We start from the raw sequence: 21,585 nt of genomic DNA on the forward strand, positions 1-21,585 counted from the left end.
CACGGGCCTTCTGTCGCCAGCGTGCAAATGTCAGCATCTCCAGCACCTGCTTGCCCAACCTGACAAAGGGCACTGCACAGCACAAGGCCAAGACATGGCTCACAGGCGTCACTCGGGAGCCCGTCGGCCACAGAGGGGACACAGTGACGACAAAGATCTTACTCTTGCCTGTAGGACCTGTGGCTAACAGAGAGTGACAACTGCCTGGCCAGTTTCGGTGACATATTTCCTATCTCATACTCCAGGCTAGCCTCCAGGGCAGTGTCCAGTTCAGACTGGCCAATGGCTCCTCTCCAGAAGGTCCTCCTCATCCTCTCCATTCTTTGGGCCACTCACGTATCAGTCACCCCGGGCCCCTATGATGGCATTGATAACTCGCTGCCCGCCCACCCACCCCCACCCCATGCTCTGGCTTCCTGCATACCCCAACTGTCCTCCACACATCCCTGCCCCTGCCTTCCTAGAGCACATACAGAATTGCTCACAGTCGCACAGGAGCGTACCCCAGAACCCCCCTGTGTCTCCCCAGCTCACACTGATGTTCACAAGGGACCCAGCAGGAAATGGGTTAACGGAAGGACACAGGAATCTGGGTAGTGTAAGAAGTCCACATTGCTAGAGATGCATCCTAGCATCAGAAATGTGCTGTGAAACAAGTAGAGGGAGAGGGTGAGACAGCAGTACTGAGCATGGGGGGGAAGTTCTCCAAATGGTTGACTCTACTTGATAGGCTTGTGGGGATGTCTCGCACTTCCCCCTCTGCTTTGTATGTTTCCAGTGGTATATGGTAAAATGGTTAACCACTCGTTAAAGCACATAAAAGGGCCTCTGGTGAGAGCATCAGTATATTTGTATAATGAAATTCTGGAAGGATCCTTGGAGCATTAATAAGGTAATAACTGTAGGTGGAAATGGAATCTGGATAGAGACAGGAAAAATGAAGAGTGGGATTTCACTACTACTTTTTGAAAAAAAAATCCATTTTTACAACAGTTCTAGGTTTGCAAAATAATTGCAAAGATACTGCAGAGATTTCCTTCTATTTGCGATGGGGTTTTAAGTTCCATTTGGTAATATGCCATTAGTACCCTCAACTTACCAAACAGCAGGGCTTAGCAGTGCTCACAGAGCTGTCAAGTGGTGGCTGTGTAGCTGCTGGGAAGTTGAAGCTCTCTTCTCCGCCCAGTATCACAACAGAGTATTAGAATAAACTCTGATAGTCCAGAAAAAGATCAAAATTCAAAGTATGGTTTCTACTGAATTCCTATCACTTTCACACTACTGTAAAGTGGAAAAAAAAAAAAAAGAGGGGCTGAGCCATTGTAAGGTGGAACCTCTATACCTTCTCCTACCCAGGCTCCTCTAATTACATCTGTTGATTGGTCTTCAGCAGTGCTAGGCCTCACCTAGGCAGCTGCTCCAGCACTGAGACCGTGTATGGCCCCTCTGCCACGTTGCACTTATTACCTGGAGGTAGATCTTGCTTTTTACTTAGGCATGTGCCTGGGCCATGAACCTTAGCCTTTACATTTCCTGTCATAGCTGCTGGAATGTGGGGGTTTTTGTTTTGGTTTGGTTTGGTTTTGGTTTTTTATGCCAGTCCTGGGCTTGAACTCAGGGCCTGGGCACTGTCCTTGGACACTTTACCTCAAGGCTAGTGCTCTATCACTTGAGCCATAGTGCCACTTCCCGCTTTTTCTGAGTATGGGGTAACCAAGGAATTGAACCAGGGTTTCATGCATGCTAGGCAAGCACTCCACCACTAGGCTATGCTCCTGACCCCCTGAGCTGCTGCTGCTGCTTCTGCTTCTCCTTCTCTTCCTCCTCCTCCTCCTCTTCCTCCTCCTCCTCCCTTTTGTGTCTAGGGGCTTGAACTCAGGGCCTGGGCACTGTCCTTGGACACTTTTTGCTCAAGGCCAGCGCTCTGCCACTTAAGTCCCAGCACCACTTCCGGCTTTTTGTGTGTATGTGATGCCAAGGAATCGACTCCAGGGCTTCATACATGCTAGGTGAGCCCTCTACCTAGGCCACACTCCCAGCCCTTTCTAATGACATTTGTTCCAGGATGCCACTGCACATTTATCACCATGTCCTCTGAACTCCTCTTGGCTGAGTCAGGGTTTGTTTTGTTTTTCATGACTTGGATATTTTGAGGACTGCTGGTCAGTTCTGACTCACTGGCTGTTCCCAGGGAGGCCTGGGACATTTCTCTCATTAGATTGCAGTTAAAGGTATTTTGAAGGAAGGCTGCAGAAGTGAACACCATTCCATCAGCATGTCAGGGGCACCTGCTGTCAACGGGAGCGACTGCTGTTGATGCTGACGTTTGTCCTGAGATGGCTATTCCATTTTAGGTCTGATTTTTGAGTCAGGCAGACCCATTACTATTTTAAGGCAACACATAAGGAACTTAAGACCTGCATCACTTACTAGGACTATAATAACAAAATAGAGCAAAAAGTGTTGCTTAAGCATGATGTTTTGTCACAGTTCTGGAAGCTAGAAGTTCAAGGTCAACGTGCTGCTTGGGCATGCTCTTCTGAGTCTTCTCCTCAAGGGCAGCAGGTGGCTTCCCCTTCTGGCTCTTCTAGAGTCTTTTTTCTTATGTGTATATCACATCCTCACTACTTCTTTTAATAGAGCAGCAGCCACATTGGATTAGGGCCTGGACCTTAATTTCTTCCCTTAAATCCTCTATCTCCAAATGTAGCTGCATTCTGCAGTCTACTAGGGTTATAACTTAACATGCAGATTTTTCAGAGCATGATGAAATGCCATCCTGTACCTTTTCAAGTCTTCCACTCTTCTAATAGCCCACACCGCGTCTCTCCCAATCCCCACCCTCCCCTCTTACAAGTCCTTGTTTAGCCATATCACTGTTCTGGTTCCAGTGCAAATCCTCCTGCAGGTTTTCCCAGTTCCCCAGAGAGAACTCATCTCACTGCCTACTCCCAGATGTGGAGCCTGTCACCTGTCAATGTCTGCTCCCCCAGGAGCCAGTTTAGCTAACAAGTGTCCACTGGATTTCTCCTATGTGCCAGGTGCTAGAGACACAATCTTTTTCCTCCTCCGTCTCCTCCTCCTCCTCCTGCTCCTCCTCCTTTCTTTTTTCTGGTCCTGGGGCTTGAACTCAGGGCCTAGGCACTGTCCTTGGACACATTTTTGTTCAAGGCTAGTGCTCTGCCACGTGAGCCACAGCACCACTTCCACTGGCTTTTTCTAGGTATGTAGTACCAAAGAATCGAACCCAGGGTTTCCTGCATGCTAGACAAGCACTCTACCACTAGGCTATGCTCCTGGCCCTAGAGACACAATCTTGAGCATTATAGTTGACTTCCTGTCTTCATGGAGCTTGTGTTCTGTTTTACATACATAATATATAATAAATGTTTACTTTTTGTCTGTTGTAAAGCTTGAACTCAGCCTGAGCACCGTTCCTGAGCTCTTTTGCTCAAGGCTAACACTCTACCATTTTGAGCCACAGCAGCACTTTCAGTTTTCTGGTGGTTAATTGTAGGTAAGTGTCTTGTGGACTTTCCTGTCCAGGCTGGCTTTGAACTGCATTTCTCAGCTCTCAGTCTACTAAGTAGCTAGGATTATAGATGTGAGCCACCAGTGCCTGGTGACAATTACATTTTCCAAATATACATATGTGTGTAATTTTAGCATTAAGGTGTTGTACAGAGGAGTTACATTTCATATGTCAGGCAATGGCAACATTTATTTTGGGGGGCGTTTTCACCTCTTTCTTTTTTCCAGTCTGGGGTTTGAACTCAGAGCCTGAGCACTGTCCTGGGGCTTTCTCAAGGCAAGAGCTCTACCACGTGAGCCACAGCACCACTTCCAGCTTTTCTATGTATGTGGTACCCAGTGCTAGGTAAGCCCTCTACCACTAGGCCAAGCTCGCGGCCCATGCAGATGTAGTTTTAAACTGACACATCCACACAGTTGGGATCTGGCTTTAAAGTGGACAGGGGAAAGAAGCCCTAGTGGGCTACAGAGGAGAGCGAGGGGCAGAGGGAAGGCCGCTCAGTGGGCGGGGAGGGGGCAGCAGAGGGAAGGAGGTGGAGACCTCAGGTTTGGGTTTATGTGCCACGCCCAGTGTGGGTTTGGTTCTGTGAGTTTCCAGGGAAGTGGAGAGGTCTGATTTGATTTTCAGTGTCCAGTGGTGAGCGTGGGACTTGCCACAAGAGTGGAGGGGAGGACCCTTAAGAGGACTGAAGTGGGTATGGGAAGGGCACCCCATTTCCATTTGGGGTGTGGAGGAAGGAAAAGGAAGGCCTCCGAGCCGGGCCCACGCCCTTCCTTGGACTGGAGTCAGGGAGGAGCGTGGGTGTCTGTTCAGTGCTGACAGTGTGCTTGCTCCTCCAGGAGGGAGGAGGGCACCCCCGTGCCACCCTGTGTCCCCTCCTGCCCTACAAATGCTCTCAGCCTTCCAGTCTTCACTTCTGGTGTCCAGCCTGTCTCCCTCCCCCAGAGATGACTTCTCAAGAGGAAAGCAGGCCGGGACAGAGCTGGGGACCTCTGCGCCTCCCCAGGTGGGCAGGGGTCGGGAAGTTTCCCGTTCAGCCTCACACCTCCCTCTCTTCTCAGCATTTCCCTCACCTGTGCCCAGCCACGCCCACTCCCACCTGCCCATGGTTGGACCCTCGCCTTGGCGTGGGGTTGAGGGGAAGGGACAATGGAAACCAGAGACTCACTTTGCTCCCCACACTCCCTGGGGAAACCTGTTTCTACCACTGCTGGCTGCAAACCAGCCATGGTTCCGCCCCTTTTGGTTATCAAGGTTAGAGAAGCTGGCACTCACCCGCCCAGCGATCGTACCAGTACGAGCATTTTTGTGCAGGGCTGTGCCAGTGTGTCCTCCCCTAGATCCCGCACTGGCACAGGGAGGCGGCCTGATACATGCCAGTCCGGTCAAGCACCCCAACCCATCCGCCTGGGCCTCCATGGCAAGTCCACACATAGCATGCCCACACACTAGGAGACAGATCCTGAGTCTCAAGCCTCAGAGAGGGGACTGGAGCCAGACAGGCAGCAGCAGGGTGGGGTCTCCAAGCCCCGAATGCAGCCGATGTTCAGCACCCTTGTCCCATCCTACGAGGCCCGGAGTGCTACGTGTTTTCTGGAGCCCAGAGAGGCCTTGCCCCTTGCCAGAGGCTACCAAGCCACTGTGAGCAGACTGGGCTGGGAGCGTCCCTGGGGTGCAGCTCCACCCCGGAGGCATGGCGTTCCTTTGAGGGTTCCCAGGGTGCACACACATGCATGTACACATGTGCACAGGCATGCTCTGGCTTAGATCTCACATGGGATTAGATCCTCTGGATCTAAGCTGCATGTTCTCCTCTGGTTGGGATCTTTCTGAAGTCCTATGTGGAAGAGAGGAGCTGGTGCTAGGCCTCGACACACCACCCATCCGTCCATCCATCTGTGCAGGAAGCTTTCTACGCCTAAAGTTCGGTGTCTTGCCTTGGGCCGCTACCCCAAGAACCGACCACGCAAGTCTTTCAGATCTTCCCTGCACCCGTCCCTCTGGCCACGTGCAGCTGTGCAGGGCCAGGTGGGTTGCCTGCCAGTGCTCTCTCCACACCTGGTCCCGTCCTATCCGTGACCTTGGCTTCCTCCAAGCAAAGAATTCTAGGAGAGTTATTTACAAAGGGGGGTCACTTAAAGAACAGGGAGGATGCAGGACCTGGGGCCCCGGGAGAGAGGGTTATCCAGAGCAGGTCTGACCTTGAGAGCAATGGCATTTGGTCGATGGTTGCATAGCATTGTAGGTAGCCCCACACAGAGAAAGCTGATGGATTTCCTGACCTTACTCTCCTTTGCTGGGACAGCCTGCTGGAGCCTTCACTGAACACACACACACACACATGTTTGGAAGGTCGCAACTTATGGGAGAGCAGGGAGAAAGGGAAAAAGAGCCCCGGGCTGGAGAAGAAAGTCAACCTCCTGGCACAGAGCTTGCAGGAGATACCTGCCACCTCTTCTCTTCATTGCAGAGGATTTCTGTAGGCTAAGTTCCCCTCAGTGAATTCTTGAGCCAGAATCTTTTGGTTCATAAGAGCAATTGCATTTTTTTTGCCAGTCCTGGGATTTCTCAAGGCTAGAGCTCTACCACTTGAGCCTCAGCACCACTCCCGGCTTTTTTCTATGTATGTGGTACCAAGGAATCGAACCTGGGTCTTTGTGCATGCTAGGCAAGCACTCTACCACTAGGCCAAACTGCCAGCCTGAAGCTAAAAATATATCACTCTTTGTTGTTATGATTACCATGGTATTGCGAATGTCTGACATGGAGCAGCCCATGTCAGATGAGCTGGAGGGCAGGGGGCAGCTGTCCTTCAGAGACATTCCCCCAGGGACCAAACCCACCCCGTTGTAGACTGTACATACGTGATGGAAGTCCTACCCTCACAAGCTGATGCATTTTAAGTGGGACTCTTGGAAGATGTTTAGGTGATGAGCACTTAACCCTCTTGTGAAAAAGATAGTCTGTGAAGTAGAGCACGGGACTTTCTAGACTGCAGAACTGTAAGAAATAAATGTGTGCCAGGCACAGGTGTCTCGTGTCTGTAATCCTAGCTATTCAGGAGGCTGAGAGCAAACAAAGCCAGCCTGGGCAGGAAGTGGGTGAGATCTTATCTCCATTAGTCACTAAAAGAGCCAGAAGTAGAACTGTGGCTCAAATGGTAGAATGCTAGCCTTGGGCAAAAAAGCTCAGGGACAGAACCCAGGCCCTGAGTTTAAGTCCCAGGACTGGTACACACACACATAGACACAGAATATCTGCTGTCTTTAAGCGACTTGGCTTATAGTGCTTTGTTAGCGCAACTCAAACCAAAATACTCCTTCACCCTTAGCACTCCACAGACCCCTAGGGGACACAGGCGGTGCCTCCTCAAAGTTCAAAGCTTCCCCATCATTAGCACGAACAAGCATGAGACTCTACAAGGACCATTCCTTGAGAACCACCAGACTATCACCCACCATCCATCTAGAAGTACCTGAGGGTCAAACAGGGCCAGAGGGCCTGCAAGTGACCCCCCCAAACATGGCCAGGAAGAGCAGGAATACTCTGCTCTCCCTTTTCTTCCATAACAATTTTATTGACAATATTAATTTACTTTTGTCGGTCATGGGATGTGAACTCAGGGCTTGAGTGCTGTTCTGAGGGCTTTCACTCAAGGCTGTGCTCTACCACTTTGAACCACAACTCCACTTCCAGTGTTCTGGTGGTTAATTGGAAATAAGTGTCTCCCAGACTTTCTTGCTCAGGCTGGCTTTGAACTGCAATCCTCAAACCTCAGCCTCCTGAGTAGCTAGGATTACAGGCATGAGCCACCGGCGCAAGCCTTGACTTCTTCTTTCAAGGTTCTACCACCACTGGAGTTATGCCTCCAGTTGGGCAGGAGTTTAGCCGGTAACCAGTCGTGCACTGTCCACTCTGGCTGGCCGCCTGTTTTTAGACTAGTCTTAGGACCTCAGCCTTCATCGCCCACAAGTCTAGCACTGTTCTGTTTTACACAGAAAACCCTTCTTGAAGCTTCTCTGACCACCCATAGGTCCCGCCCCAGAGATTCCCACTGTCTTGTCTGGTGTGCTTTTCACCAGCTGCTGAATTGAGGTCTTCTCCGAGTGCCCTTTAATTGTACTCAGGCGTTGAGAGATTTTCTCTCCTTTGCCTGTCCCTTCAGCCCCATGCAGGAGAGCATTTCCACCTCATTACAGAGGAGATGGAGGCTTTGGAGGTCCCGGGCTTGAGCCCAAGGACGAAGGTTCGAATCCAGCTGTGGCGGTATACATACGCGTGGTTTTATGGTCTCCAATCAGGGTCCACGTTGCATTCACAATGTGGATAGTGATACTACTGTTTAAGCTACGAGCTTTCTCACGGGGCATCTGTCCTCTTGGCTACTGAATTCAGGCCATGTCCTTCAGACAAGTCTGTGCCTTCATCCGTCTGCAAAGTGGATAATAATGGCCCCTCCCTGGAGGATTTTTGTTGGAGTTCCGTCAAGAGGTGGCTGGGCGTGGCCCTCAGGGACAGCCCGGGCGTTCTCGCGCACCCTGGCCAGTGTGAGGTGTCCCTGTCCCGCTCTCCCCTCCCGCCTCAGCGATTCACTGGTCCGCAGCCTTGCCAGCCCCTTGGGACGTCCCCGTCAGCCGAGCCTCAGTAGCCACATTCTCTTCCCCACACAGGCCCGCGCAGGAAGGGGCTGTCTGTCCTTTGTGCCAGCTCCAGGAAGGCAGCTGCCAGCCGGGGCCCTCTTCGTGGGAGGAGATGGTGAATCTGGCTCTGCTGTCCCGCTGTGGCCCGGGAGGCTTTTGAAGTTCTACCAGCTCCTTTGAAACCAGCTCAGAAGACGCTGTGCAGGGCCCAGCTGTCCGCTCAGCTCACCGGGCCCACCCCGGAGCCCGGCCAGTGGAGCGAGGGGTGGTGTGTGGACCCATCGTGTGGGCTTCGCTGGAGGGTGGCTCCGTCCAGGTTCAAGATCTGTGCATACACGTGGCCTGCTTGTGTCCACAGGTGTGGCCCACAGGGTGTGACTTATTTCAAGAAACCTCCCGTGGGGCCCGGAGTGTGGCCTAGTGGTAGAGTGCTTGCCTAGCATGCCCAAAGACCTGGGTTTGATTCCCTGGTACCACATACATAGAAAAGGCTGGAAGTGGTGCTGAGGCTCAAGTGGTAGAGCTCTAGCCTTGAGAAAGTCCAAGGACAGTGCTCAGGCCCTGAGCTCAAGCCCAGGACTGGCAAAAAAAAAGAAACCTCCCAATTTGTTTCTAGTGTGTGTGTGTGCGCGCGTGTGTGTGTGCGCACGCACGTGTGTGTGCGCGTGCGCCATGCACGTACTAGGGCTTTGGCCCAGGTGCTGTCCTTGAGCTTTAGGCTACTTACCACTTGAGCCACAGCTCCACTTCCAGTTTTTTCTTTGGTAGTTAATTGGAAATAAATCTTTCAGCTTTTCCTGTCCAGGCTGGCTTTGAACTGAAGTCCCCAGATCTCTGCCTCCTGAGTTGCTAGGACTACAAGTGTGAGCCACAGAAGACCAGCTGCTTTTCTGTGGTTTTGCTTTGTTCTTAATGTTAGTGAAACTGGTTTCTTTTAGAGGTAAACATTTTCAGGATCTCCACCTCCAAGAAGGAAGCCTGTGCCTCGGGGCTCAGCCTTTAAAGGAAGCACCAGTTTATAGTAATTAAGGCTGCTGCCTGAGGAGAGTGATGGTGAGGCTATTTTTACTGGTATCATTGTTGTTTTTATTGGGGCAAAATACAAACCTAATAAAGGACTTATGTCCAAAACATATAAAGAACATTTGTTACTCAATAATAAGACAAACAATCCAATTAAAAAATGAGTAAAAACCTTGAAGATACTTCAGCAGAGACCTGGGTGGGAAGAAACAGGAGAGGGCAATCACTCAAAGCCCAAGGCTCTGGTGGCAAAGGCTGGAGTGAGTCAGACTCAGATTCTGTGGGCTGGAGAGAAGACCCAGACACTGTGGGAGGACAAAGCTATGAGTGCCTTCAGGAAATAGTTGGGTACTTTTCGTGTGTGTGTGTGTGTGTGTGTGTGTGTGTGTGTGTGTGTGTATGTACAGTTGGGTACTTTTCGTGTGTGTGTGTGTGTGTGTGTGTGTGTGTGTGTGTGTGTGTGTGTGTAGTTCTGGCCACCTTCCCTGCCCCCATCCCATTGTTTGGTACTAGGGTTTGAGCTCAGGGCTTTAGGCTTGCTAAGCAAACACTGCAGTCTCAGCCACATCTATCTCAAGCTCTTTTTACTTTAGATATTTTTCACACATTTGGCCAGCCTCAAACCTTGATCCTCCTAGCTATGCCTCCCTGGTACCTGGGACATAAGTGTACATCTCACTTGGTTTATTTGTTGAGGTGGGATCTCACTAACTTTTTGCCAAAGCTGGTCTTAAGCAAGATTCTCTTTATCTGACTTTTTTTTGCAAGGCTAGCACTCTACCACAGCACCACTTCTGGCTTTTTCTATGTTGTTTGCTTTTGGGGTTTTTTTTGGCCAGTACTAGGCTTGAGCTCAGGGCCTGAGCACTGTCCTTGGGCTTTTTCCTCAAGGTTAGAACTCTACCATTTGAGCCACAGCACCACTTCCGGCTTTTTCTATGTATGGTACCAAGGAATTGAATCTGGGTATTTGTTCATGCTAGGTAAGCAGTCAACCACTAGGCCAAACTCCCAGCCTGGCTTTTTTTATATATGTGGTACCAAGGAATCAGACCTGAGTCTTCATGCATCCTAGGCAAGCACTCTACCACTAGACCACCCCACTATTTACCCTTAAAATAAAAACATGTTCACACACAGACCTCTCTGTACATGTTCAAAGAAGCTTTTGCCATAAGAACTCCAAAGTGGAAACAACCCACTTCCAATGGAAGTGGCACTGTGGCTCAAGTGGTAGAACACCAGCCTTGAGCTGAAGAGCTCAGGGACAGCACCCAGGCCCAGACTTCAAGCCCCACGACCGACAAAAAAGAAGAAGAAAAGATCCATCATGTTAGTGAGGACATTTATAGGTTCACACCTAATCCCAGCTACTCAGGAGACTGAGAAACCTGGAAGCGCTCTGTTCAAAGGCAGACTGGGCAGATAAATCCTAGAGACTCTTATTTCCAAGTAACTAGCAAAGGTCCAGAAGTGGAGGCTTGGCTCAAGTGTAGAGCACCAACCACCAGCAAAATAGCCAAGAGTGAGTACAAGGTCCCAAGTTCAAGTCCCATTACCAGCGCCCACACAGAACCATGCTGAGTGAGGAGACCAGACACAGATAGCACAGTCATCCACTGTGCCACGTGGGAGACATCACAGGACAGGCGCTGTGCAGCACATTCCGGACGATAAGGGAAACCGAATATAATGGAGTGTAAGGAAGCAAATGTATATATTGATAGTACTGGTGGCTATAATATTTACTTTTTTTTTTTTTGCGCGTCCTGGAGCTTGAACTCAGGGCCTAGGCACTGTCCTTTGGCTTTCTCAAGGCTTGCACTCTGCCACTTGAGCCACAGCACCACTTCCAGCTATTTTTTAAAAATTGTAATTAATAGAAGGGTTACATTATATTTGCCAGATAGAAGGTGCATAACTTCACAAACATTGATACCCCTTCTCATGTTTTTGTCCCCATTTTGCCCCCCCCCACTTTATGTGTAAGTGGTAGGGAGGACTTGAACCCACGGCCTCATGCGTGCTAGGTGAGCTCTCTACCACTAGGCTATGTGCCCAGCCTCTATAGTATTTAGTATTTAAATGTTGTTTACGTAGTCTTATATAGTCCCAAATTTACATTTCGGTCTGGACTTCTCACCGTAAACTTCAGGATTCCTTTATTTCACTGGGTTCTCAACGTTTCTCTTTGCATGTCTACTAGGCATCTTGGTTTAACATATCCAACACTAAATTCCTGCTTCCAAACTCCTGTGGGAGGCTCTGTAAGGGCCTCTGACGTGCTCATCACGTCATCTCTGGGACCTGTGGCTGGGACCTGGGGCCAGCAGGTGTGACTAAGGATCTTGAGACGGGGTGAGGACCCTGCGTTACCCAGATGGGCCAGCCCTCCGTGCTGTCCCTCGATGCCCTCCCGAGAGCAAGCTGAGAAGGTCGAACAGGAAGTGGAGAGGGTGGTGACACAGTGAAGTGATTTGAAAGGCGTGAGGAGAGGCTGTAAGCCAAAGGCTGCAGGTGCTGCAGGAGCCACAGGAGACCAGGCCAGGCCCTCCATAGATGGCCCTGCCCACCCCTGCCCACCCTGGCTTTCCACCAGCAAGGCTGATTTTGGACGTCTGCCATCAGACCTGCAAGAGAACAAGCGTGTGTTGTTTATAACAGTAGCTTTTCAACTCTCTCTGTCTCTCTCTCCCCTCTCTCCTCTCTATTCTCTCTCTCTCTGTTCTCTTTTGTGCCAGGACTGGAGCTTAAATGTAGGGCCTTGTGCTTTTCCTTAGCTTTTTGGCTCATGGCTGGCATTCTACCACTTGAGCCACATCTCCACTTCTGGCTTTTTACTGGCTAGGTGGAGATAAGAGTGTCACAGGCTTGACTGTCCAGGCTGGCTTTGAACCCCTGTCCTTAGAATCTCAGATTTTGAGTGGCTAGGATTATATGCTCAGTCTCAGGAAATAGACTCGAACTATCCTTGGGCTTTCTCGAGGCTAGAGTCCTACCACTTGACCACAATACCATTTCTGGCCTTTTCTGCGTATGTGGTATCGAGGAAGCAACCTGGCTCTTTTTACATACTGAACAAGCACTCTACCATAGGCCAAATTCCCTGTTCCTTTGGGCAATCTCTTATTTGGCTAAACCCTCCAGACTCTTCTGTCTTCACTGCCCATCCTCCCCCCCACACACACACATTATCAACCCCCATCCTCCAGCCCATCAACTTAGCACACAGGGAAATCGCCTCTTTCTACATCCCTAAGGGTTCTTCAACTCACCTGGCAAAAGACAAGGCCTGCAAGGTTGGCATATTATACCTTTCTCGTGTCACCACAGCTGACTCTCTGCTGTTGACTGTACTTGGCCACACTCTTACCCCAGGGCCTTTGCCCTTGATCTTTCTTCAGATCCCATCTGATCAGGGCCAGTTAAGTAAGCCACAGGACCAACTGCAAAATGAGTGGGCAGTATTCTGCATTTAAATGGCGGGGGGGGGGGAGTTCCATTAGAAGTACCTCCTCTGCAGAGCCTCTCCCTCTTGACCTGCCCCCTAGGCTTTGCTGTCTGGTGGATGCTCACCTTGAGCTTGCGGACTCTGAAAGTGCCTGCCGTCCTTGTGCATCCCACAGGGTGCCAGGCCATGGAGCCAGCCTCGCCTTCCTGGGTGCGATGCCTGGCACATCTGTTCCTGGATGGAGGGCAGTCAGAGGCTTGCCCAGCCACCCACCCACCACCCTGCAGCTCTGTAGGCCTGGGGTGGACAGTCACCTCCCCGGCCCACCCTTAGAGGCCACAGGGATCTCATACCTGTCCCCAGACCCCAGATCTGTGTCTAGGCCCCTCCAGGTCATGGTACCATCTGGCCATGCTCAGCAGCAGACAGCTGGCCTCTCTGTGTCCAGGGACGAGGAAGGAGAGAGACTGTGACCCCAGGGGGTGCTGCCAGAATCCCCTGGACTTGACTTACAAAATGTATGTGTTTATTATTTTCATTTTATTTATTTTTTTTGCCAGTCCTGGGGCTTGAACTCAGTGCCTGGACACTGTCCCTGTGCTGCTTTTGTTCAAGGCTAGCACACTACCACTTGAGACACAGCACCATTTCCAGCCTTTTCTGTTTCTGTGGTACTGTGGAATCAAAGCCAGGGCTTCATGCATGCTGATACTATTTTTTTATTTTTTTGCCAGTCTTGGGCTTGGGCTCAGGGCCTGAGCACTGTCCTTGGACTTTCTCAAGGCTAGAGCTCTACTATATGAGCCTCAGCACCACTTCCGGCTTTTTTCTATATATGTGGTACCGAGGAATCAAACCCGGGTCTTCATGCATGCTAGGCAAGCACTCTACCACTAGGCCAAACTCCCGGCCCATGCTGATACTATTTTTAAAAAGCAAACTATTGCTGAGCACGGATGGCTCACGCCTGTAATCCTAGCTACTCCAGAGGTAGAGACTGGAAGATGGCAAAGCCAGCCTGGTCAAAAAATTAGTATGAGTCCACCTCCACCAATAAGCCAGGGGTAGTAGCATGTATCTGCCACCCAGCTGTACAGGAGGCAGCAGGGGCGGGGAGAGATGGAGGTCTGTGTCGGTGTCCTCCTGCTTCCGTCCCTGTGGACTTGCTGGCTGTCACTGCTGGCCTGTGGAATCCTGGGAGTCTAACCCAGCTCCTGGCCTTCCCCTGCCCTGACTCCCTCCTCCTCTGGCAAGCACTTGTTGGTTCTGGTGGGGTGGGGTGGAGGGGGGCAGGGTGGAGGGGGGCAGGCTCCTTTGCTTGCATGCCCCAACTTGAGAAGCCGTCCTCCACAGAAGCGGCTACAGTTGCCCCCAGCATTCTTCAGATGAATGAACAGTATCGGAGGCTGAGAAGCTCTCCTAAGGCCACGGGCTGCCAGGTGCCAAGGTGGGGACTTGAACCTGGGCTACTGACGGAAGCTCATGTTCTGCCTGGCTGCGAGATAGCTGTGGGGAAGCATCAGCCTGGCAAACCATCTGCCGTGGTGGGGGTGGGCAGGGTTCCAGGGCCCTGCAAGCAGGCCTGGGAGGTGGGGCTGAGTCCCACCCAGTGCTTGGTGGGCTGTTGGTGGGAACTTGGAACTCACTCCTTCCCCCCTCCCTCCCGGAGCCTTCCAGAAGCCCTGCCAACTCCTTATCCTAGGGGACACAGGCTCAGGTGGGGCCCAGGATGGGGTCAGGATCTCAGACTTCCTCTAACGCTGAGGGCCACAGCTCCACCAGGCCTAAAACCCAGAGGAGACCGCAAACTCCCAGCAGGCTTTGCCGGGAGGGAGGAGGTGGCTTGGAGGTCGGCTGCAGGGCTCAGCTCTCCTCTGGAGGCTTCCCCAGCCTCCCAGGACCTCACACGTTCTGACTGCAGGGCCAGCTGCTCTGCCGCTCCCCCCTTCCTCAGGTGACGCTCTTTACCCGAGGGCAGCCCGGCTCTATTCCCCGTGTCCCCCGGCCCGTGGGTGTAGTTCTGCCATCACAGCCTCCTGGCTGAGAGCCAGCAGAGCCATGCGCCAGGCAGTGCCGGGGGAGGCAGGCTGAGGATGTGGTCAGGTTGAGGCTGTAGGCTCCGTCTGGGGGCTTGCTGGCCCACGAGAGCCATCATCTGCAGCTGTCATAGTGTGCAGCTCCCTCCTCAGAGGGCACGGGCTGGGAGGAGAGGAGGCAGGACCCGGCGCCCACCACGGCTTCCCGTGCCCCACACCCTCCTGGCTGCCCATGCCAGACTGGGTCACAGCGCAGCCCCAGGAGGGCTGGCCCTGTGCCCAAATATAGTAGGCCATGGTCGGGAGGGCCTGCTGTGGAGCCCACGCTGCCCCTGGTTCTCAGGCCCGCCCTGGCCTCCTGCAGCCTTCTCCTCGGGTCTCTTGACTGGCCCCACCCCCATGCCCAGCTTTTGCTCCTGTTTTGTTTCTTGCCCTCAAGAACCCTGAGGCTGCCAGCTGCCTGTCTTCTCTAGTTAATATCAACGTGGCCTTTAGGGCAGCCCTCCTCTGCATCACTCCTCTGCATGGGTCCTCTGCATTGCTCCCCTGCATGGGTCTTTTGCATGGGTCTTCTTCATTGCTCTCCTGCAGGAGTCCTCTGCATGGGTCCTCTGCGTCTCTCCTCTGCATTGCTCCCCTGCATGGGTCCTCTGCGTCTCTCCTCTGCATTGCTCCCCTGCACACCTCCAACTCAGCCTGGCCCACGTGTCCCGCTCCCCACAGGGAGTGGAGCTCCAGACGCCGCTCTCTTGCAGGGAGGAGCGCGCTCAGGAGCGTCATGCTGAAGGATCCTCGGGACTGGTCTGCCCCGAGGCCTGGGCAGGACTCCGGACTGCGCTGGCCCCCTGCACCCTGCCTGCTTGGCCTGCATTCCCACCACACACACGGTCACTCACTGGCACCGACCTCCCACGACCCTCCGTCTTCTCGTGGGTGGACAGATGATAAGGAGAGGCCCTCCAAGCCCAGGTTGGACCTGGGTAACGCACACGTGTTGGGGGCAGGGATGGAGGCGGCTGCTGACCGCTCACACTTCGTCGCCACGCCTCCAGGAAGGGGCTGGGCCAGGCCTGAGTGAGGACACGGCACCTCTTGCCTGCAGCTGTCGGAGGCCGAGACAAAGGCCGGAGCAAGTGAAAAGAAGGTCAGACTATCCGGTGGACAGTCAGGAGCCAGAAGGGCTGGTTTCTGGACGGTCTGATGGGATCTGGGCTGGGCCAGCCCCGGCGTGCTCGCGGGAAGAGGACAGAGGGAGCAGGGAGTCAGTCAAGGGCACTGTTCACTGACCCCGGCCCCTCTTAGGAGCACAAGGTTCCAGGCGTCCTGCTCCTCTGCTTCCTGTCATCTACCCACTAAGCCCCTAGCGCCCAACGCGACCATCGTCCCCCAGCGACCTGCACACACGCAGCGGCACAGGACGGGAGGCCAGTGTGGAAATGGACCTTGCCAGGAGCACAATCTTGCGATCACAATTGTGGCATGCACACTGAGCGCACACCTTGCCCTGACCTCAAGGACTGCTGTGCTGTCTCCATGTTACACATGAGTAAACAGGCTAGGAAAAGTATCCCATGGCTGGGAGCTGGCCTAGTGGTAGAGTGCTCACCTAGCATGCACGAAGACCCAGGTTCGATTCCTCAGTACCACATACATAGGAAAAAAAAAACCGGAAGTGGTGCTGTGGCTCAAGCGGTAGAGCTCTAGCCTTGAGAAAGCTCAAGGACAGTGCTCAGGCCCTGAGTTCAAGCCCCAGGACTGGCGAAAGCAAGCAAGCAAGAAAGTAAGTAGGAAAGGAAGACAGAAAGAAAGGAAGGAAAGAAGGAAAGGAAAGCATCCTGGAGTGGAGCCTTGGGAGCTCAGCAGCCACAGAGCTGGGTGAAGCACAGATCTGAGTCTAGAAACTTGACCCTACCCCAGAACTGCCTCCCACAGCACCAGTCAGCCACAGTGGCTCTCTGTTGCCAAATGGGTTTCCTTACCCCCGTGCCCACATGCACCTGTTTGCTGCGGGTGGTTTAAGGCCATTCTGCAAACTAAGAGTGCCCATCTGCTGGTTCAGAGAGGCAGGCCAAGTGTCCCTGCTGCTTGGGCCTTCACCCTGACCTTGGGCCGGCGCAGCTCGTGGTGAGGACCTGCTCCATGGGAAAGGGAAGCCTGCTTTCCACTGTGGATCGCTGGAATTAGACAATGTTTAGTTTTCCCTTGGTGGAGACGGGCTGGGCCCCTGGCCCCCACTGGGCAGGGCCCCATTCCTGCCGGGCACGGCTAGGCCCTGGTGGGGACCCTGGGGCGGGGGAGGGGAGCTCCTCCCTGTACTCTGTCCCCCAGGACTGTTCCAGAGGGTTAATCATTAATGTGCACGTTTAGCCTTTGGTTGCAGGCTGGAATTTGGGATCTGTGCCCAGGAACAATTCTCTCAGACACATTATTTTGTGTAAAATCCCTTTTAGCTGATAAAACTGAAATAAAATGGGGTCCATTAGACCCACGCTAGCCTCTTGGCACCGGGGCTCCCTGGGAGGTCACCAAGGCGCCATCTTTTGTTAGGTGGGGGGGCATGAAATGCCTTCTAGAAAATTTTCTTAACCCACTGGCCCTGCCTGTGGCAGCTGAGTGTGTCTGCAGACCCTCCTCCTCACTCCCATCTGTGGTTTGAGAGGCTGGCACAGGGCCTCGATGTGTCCACTTTCTGCATGTCCACTCTAGGGGCTGGCTGGAATTGTGTCCACTTTGCCCTCTTTTCTCGTGTTCCTTAGTGGCAGCTGTGGGCTCCCCCACCCTTCCAGCTGCAGCCAGGGGTCCAGGCAGCAATGAGAGGAGGGGCCCTTCCTGGGTGCTTCACCAAGGGAGTGGGGCATGGCCGTAGGGCATTCCACAGAGACGGGACCTGGAGCTCATCTCCTGCCTCAGCGCGGGTGCCCAGGCTTCCAGAACCCGGAGGAGTCCATCCTCCACCAAAACCCCGAGTTTCACATGTCAGGCCCAGCCCCTGCCCCTGCCACTGTGCCGGGAAGAGAGCACATATGCGCAGCCCATCTCCAGACAGCCTCCAGGCACAGGCAGGAGCTCTGCAGGCCTGACCAGACGAAGAACTTGGGGTTGAGAGGTGACGGCATGTGTCGTCCACAGGCCGACAGTCCGGGGGGGGGGGCGGTCTGGTGCTGGTTCCCAGGGTCTTTCGACTGGGGGGAACTTGTTATTACTTCATCCCTCCAGGACAGCAGCCTGGCTGGGATAAACGAGTCACCCAGGCCTGCCAGGGACAATAGTCTTTCCTGGATTTCAAGATGGCTCTGAAATGAATGTAGGAGAAATGGCTCAGGGATTCCCCCCAGAGGCACTAGGATGGCTGAGGAGCCAACAGCCCCCAGCCCCTGGCCAGGGACCGCGTTTCCTTACCTCTGCTCAGCCACCTTACTTCTACGACTCAGGCTAGCTGTGGGCACTCAGAAGTCGGCTTGTCCCAGTTCCCCTAGTATGGCACCTGGAACCATCTGGTGTCTGCCCACCTTCCCTCCTCCCACGTCTCTGCCCGTCCAGCCCTGCTCCTCAGCCTGAGACCCACACCTCTGAGTTTACCTTTGCCCACTGCGTGCTGCCACCTGTGTCCCAGGGGCCCTGGGCTGCACCAGCATGGCTAGGTGGGCAGCATGGTCTTGCTCTCTCTCAGACGAGCTGGGCCTGGGAAGGAGGGTTGTGCCCGGGAAGGCAGCCTGGGCCACAGCCACTCAGACCGCCAGGGCCAGGATCTGCTTCCCAGCCAGCACACCCACTTGACACTCCCCCCGCCCCGCCACCTCCCCAAACGCCCCCCGTGTCTCCATTACAGGCCCTGCTGGGCCTCATTTCCTGCTGTTCTACGTGTCAGCCCCCCACTCCGGATGAGCTGACACTCCCTGAAACTCCACCCAGCCGGGCAGCACAGGAAAGGGCTGGCGGAGACTGGGGGAGAGGGGGCCTGGCAGCCCCACCCCTGCTCTGCTATCAGGGGGTCTAGACTGACCCTCCTCAAATCAACCCTGCATACAAGACGCTCTGAGGAGCAGCGCCTCCAAGCCCCTTCCTCTCCCTCCGTCTTCTGTGCCGCTGCTGCCTTGACCCCCCCCACATCCCCAGCACACACAGACAGTGGCCATCCTGGATGCCTGCTCTGCTTTTGCTCAGGGACTTTCCAGGCCAGGCCCTGGGTCCTGGGGTTAGGATCTCACCTACAAGTTCAGAGGACTTGGCCTGTGAAGAGGAGGCGCCAGGCTTCGAGGAATGGTTCAAGTGCTAGAGCTCCTACCTAACATGCATAAGGCCCTAGGTTCAAACTCCACTACTGCCAAAAAAAAGAGGAATGAAAGAAAGAAGAAAGAAAGAAGCAGAGACTTTTCAGACGGCTGGAAGAAAGCGTACCATTCTGTAAACGTGGTTTAGACGACGCTCAGGAGACGAGAGCTGGCTATTTAAGAGTATATTTCACACCATCTACAGAGACCTGCTCCAGAGAAGCACAGCTCCTCCCTCAGCAGCCTCTAGAATGAAGTGCTCCAGCCCAGGGCCGGGCACCCTGGCTTCCTCCTCCACATCGTCCCAGGAGCACAATGTAGCTGCAGACACCATACAGGACCCTCCACGCATGGCCAGAGACGTGCATTTCCCCAGCCAGCAGGCCGCCCCGAACTTCCCCGAGATTTTGGGAGTTGCCTCCCACTCCCAGCCCTGCCCAGCTGATGGTCCTGCTGTGCATGTGTGTGCGTGTATGTGTGTGCATGGGTGTGCGTGTGCATGTGTGTGTGCACAAAGGGCATGTGTAGGCCCTCAGGCAGGAGGTAGTATCCTGGGTGGGATTGCCTGCTCAGGGGCGCTGTGAAGAACAGCCCCAGGGGGGTCCAGCCTCACCCCAGGAACTCCCCACCCATCTGGGGACCGACCCCCACCCTGTACTGCCCGCTCTGCTTCAGGGCCAAGAGGAGGAGTCTGCTTCTGCGGGCTGGTGGGCTCTGTGGGTGGAGAGGTGGTCAGTGAGCAAGGGGTCAGCAGGACCCCGCCTCCCCTCTGCTTGTCACTGGATGCCCCTGGGTTAAACCAGCCCAGCCCTAGCCCTGCAGACCCCTCTCTAGAGACCCCTGGAAGGCAGCTCTTCAGCCGCTGCTGAGATCAGGAGGAAATGTTTCAACCTGCTGCCCAACTCTGTCCTCTGTGAGCCACCTGGCTTCTAGAGCCTCAATGTCCTGGCCTGTCTTCTGGGCAGAAGAGCCGGGGGTCCTGCCTGGCGGGGGTCTGTGCTGGCTCAGGGCCCAGGACAAGTCCTGGCTGTGCCCCTGGTGGGGCGGGGGTGGGGGGGAGGAACTTGGTTGGTTTGGTCAGGAATTCTAAAGTGACCTACGCTGATAGGCAAGACTCAAGGACCAAGGCGCCCAGCCGACGGAACAGGGAGACCCCTAGGCTCCAGAAAGTCTGTTCATGGCTGGAGCTGAGGGCTGAGCTCAAGGACAGTCCGACCCGTGTGACTGGAGGCCTGGGGACGGCGCGCTCCTGCCTGAAGTGTCTACTGGAAGATTCCAAGGTATGATTGGCAAGCACCTACCCAACAGCAAGGATTCTTAAATGCGGAATGTGTGGTGTCTGTGGGCCTCTCTGCCCTACCCTGATGAAGCCCTGAGGCTGGTTCCCTGCAGGATGGTGTCATGGCTCAGAGAGGAAAGAGGCCACCACAGGCCCAGACCAGGCTGGGTTTTAAATCCAAAGCTCCTTCCCGTGGCTATGTTAGCCATTTCCTCTCCCTGAACCTGTGGCCCTACCTAGAAAGTGAGGCTGGATTAGCTTCTTCTGTCTCCAATAGCTCTATGAGTTTCCCAAATACTCTGATTTTTCCACAGTAGGTCTTCCTGTCTGGTCTGGCAGGAGTTCTTAGGTGTCTGTTCCAGCCTCAGAGGGCTGGCTCACTTCCACATGCCACCCTGGGGTCATTTTCTGAATAACCCCAATCCCTGGTTCCCACAAAATGTGCATTTCCACCCACCTTGTTCTAAGCTCCAGCATCCAGAAAGCCTTCCTCGGCGACTGTGCCATGAGGCTGTGCCGTTCAGGGCCACCACACCACAGAGTCTCCACTTCTCAGGTGGAAACAAACCGAGGGGCTCACTACCTCCCCGGAGGGTCCCCAGGAATCAGCCAGCAGAGATGCAAGCACAGATTCTGGACCTAAAGCCAGGGGCTCGAGGGTTAATGTTCCGAACATCCCTGGCAAAGAAAGCTAAGTAACTTCCTCCTCACATCTTCCCATCCCCTGTGGTTCTGCCAGTCAGGTCTGGCGTGAGAGAATGAGTGGGGAGCAGGCAGGGCAGATGGGACACGTGGGCAGGGGCTGCCCAGGCCCTCGTTAGCTGCCCACCACCATCTGGGCACAAGCTCAGTTCCTTGTGCACCCAGGAGCTGCTCTGCTGTTCAGCCCTAGCAAGCATCAGGGTCTCCAAGCTTGAAGCAGAAGGTCCTCTCGGGGACACGGAGGAGCTGTGCATTTCATTGCTCTGTCCAGAGACAGGATGAGACCTGGGAAGGAACCCAGGGGGTTGTGCTGCCTCTGGCTCCTCAGAAAACCCCCTGGGCCTCATGGAACTGCATGCCTTTCCCAAGAACCGGAAACAGAGTAGGAAGTGTGCGCATGTCTTACCTAGAGCCGGAAACGAAATAGGAAGCATGGCTGTAAATAGAAGTTCCAGCCTGGCTGACCAGGCCTGGAGACCTGGCGCCACGTCTTCCGCCTGGCTGAGGCTGGGTTCAGGCGCGCCCTTCACTGGCCCTGGACTGCTGAGCCTCCTGCCCTCTGCTCCCAGGCCCCTCGTGGGCCACCAAGGCTTTCTAAGGGCTGGATGCTGTCGTGGGAGCACTGATTCCCAAAGATGGCCAGGCTGCACT

The sequence above is a fragment of the Megascapheus bottae genome, chromosome 14 (genome assembly GCF_031878675.1).
Source record: "Megascapheus bottae isolate mThoBot1 chromosome 14, mThoBot2.hap1, whole genome shotgun sequence".
In the NCBI taxonomy this organism is placed as follows: domain Eukaryota; kingdom Metazoa; phylum Chordata; class Mammalia; order Rodentia; family Geomyidae; genus Megascapheus; species Megascapheus bottae.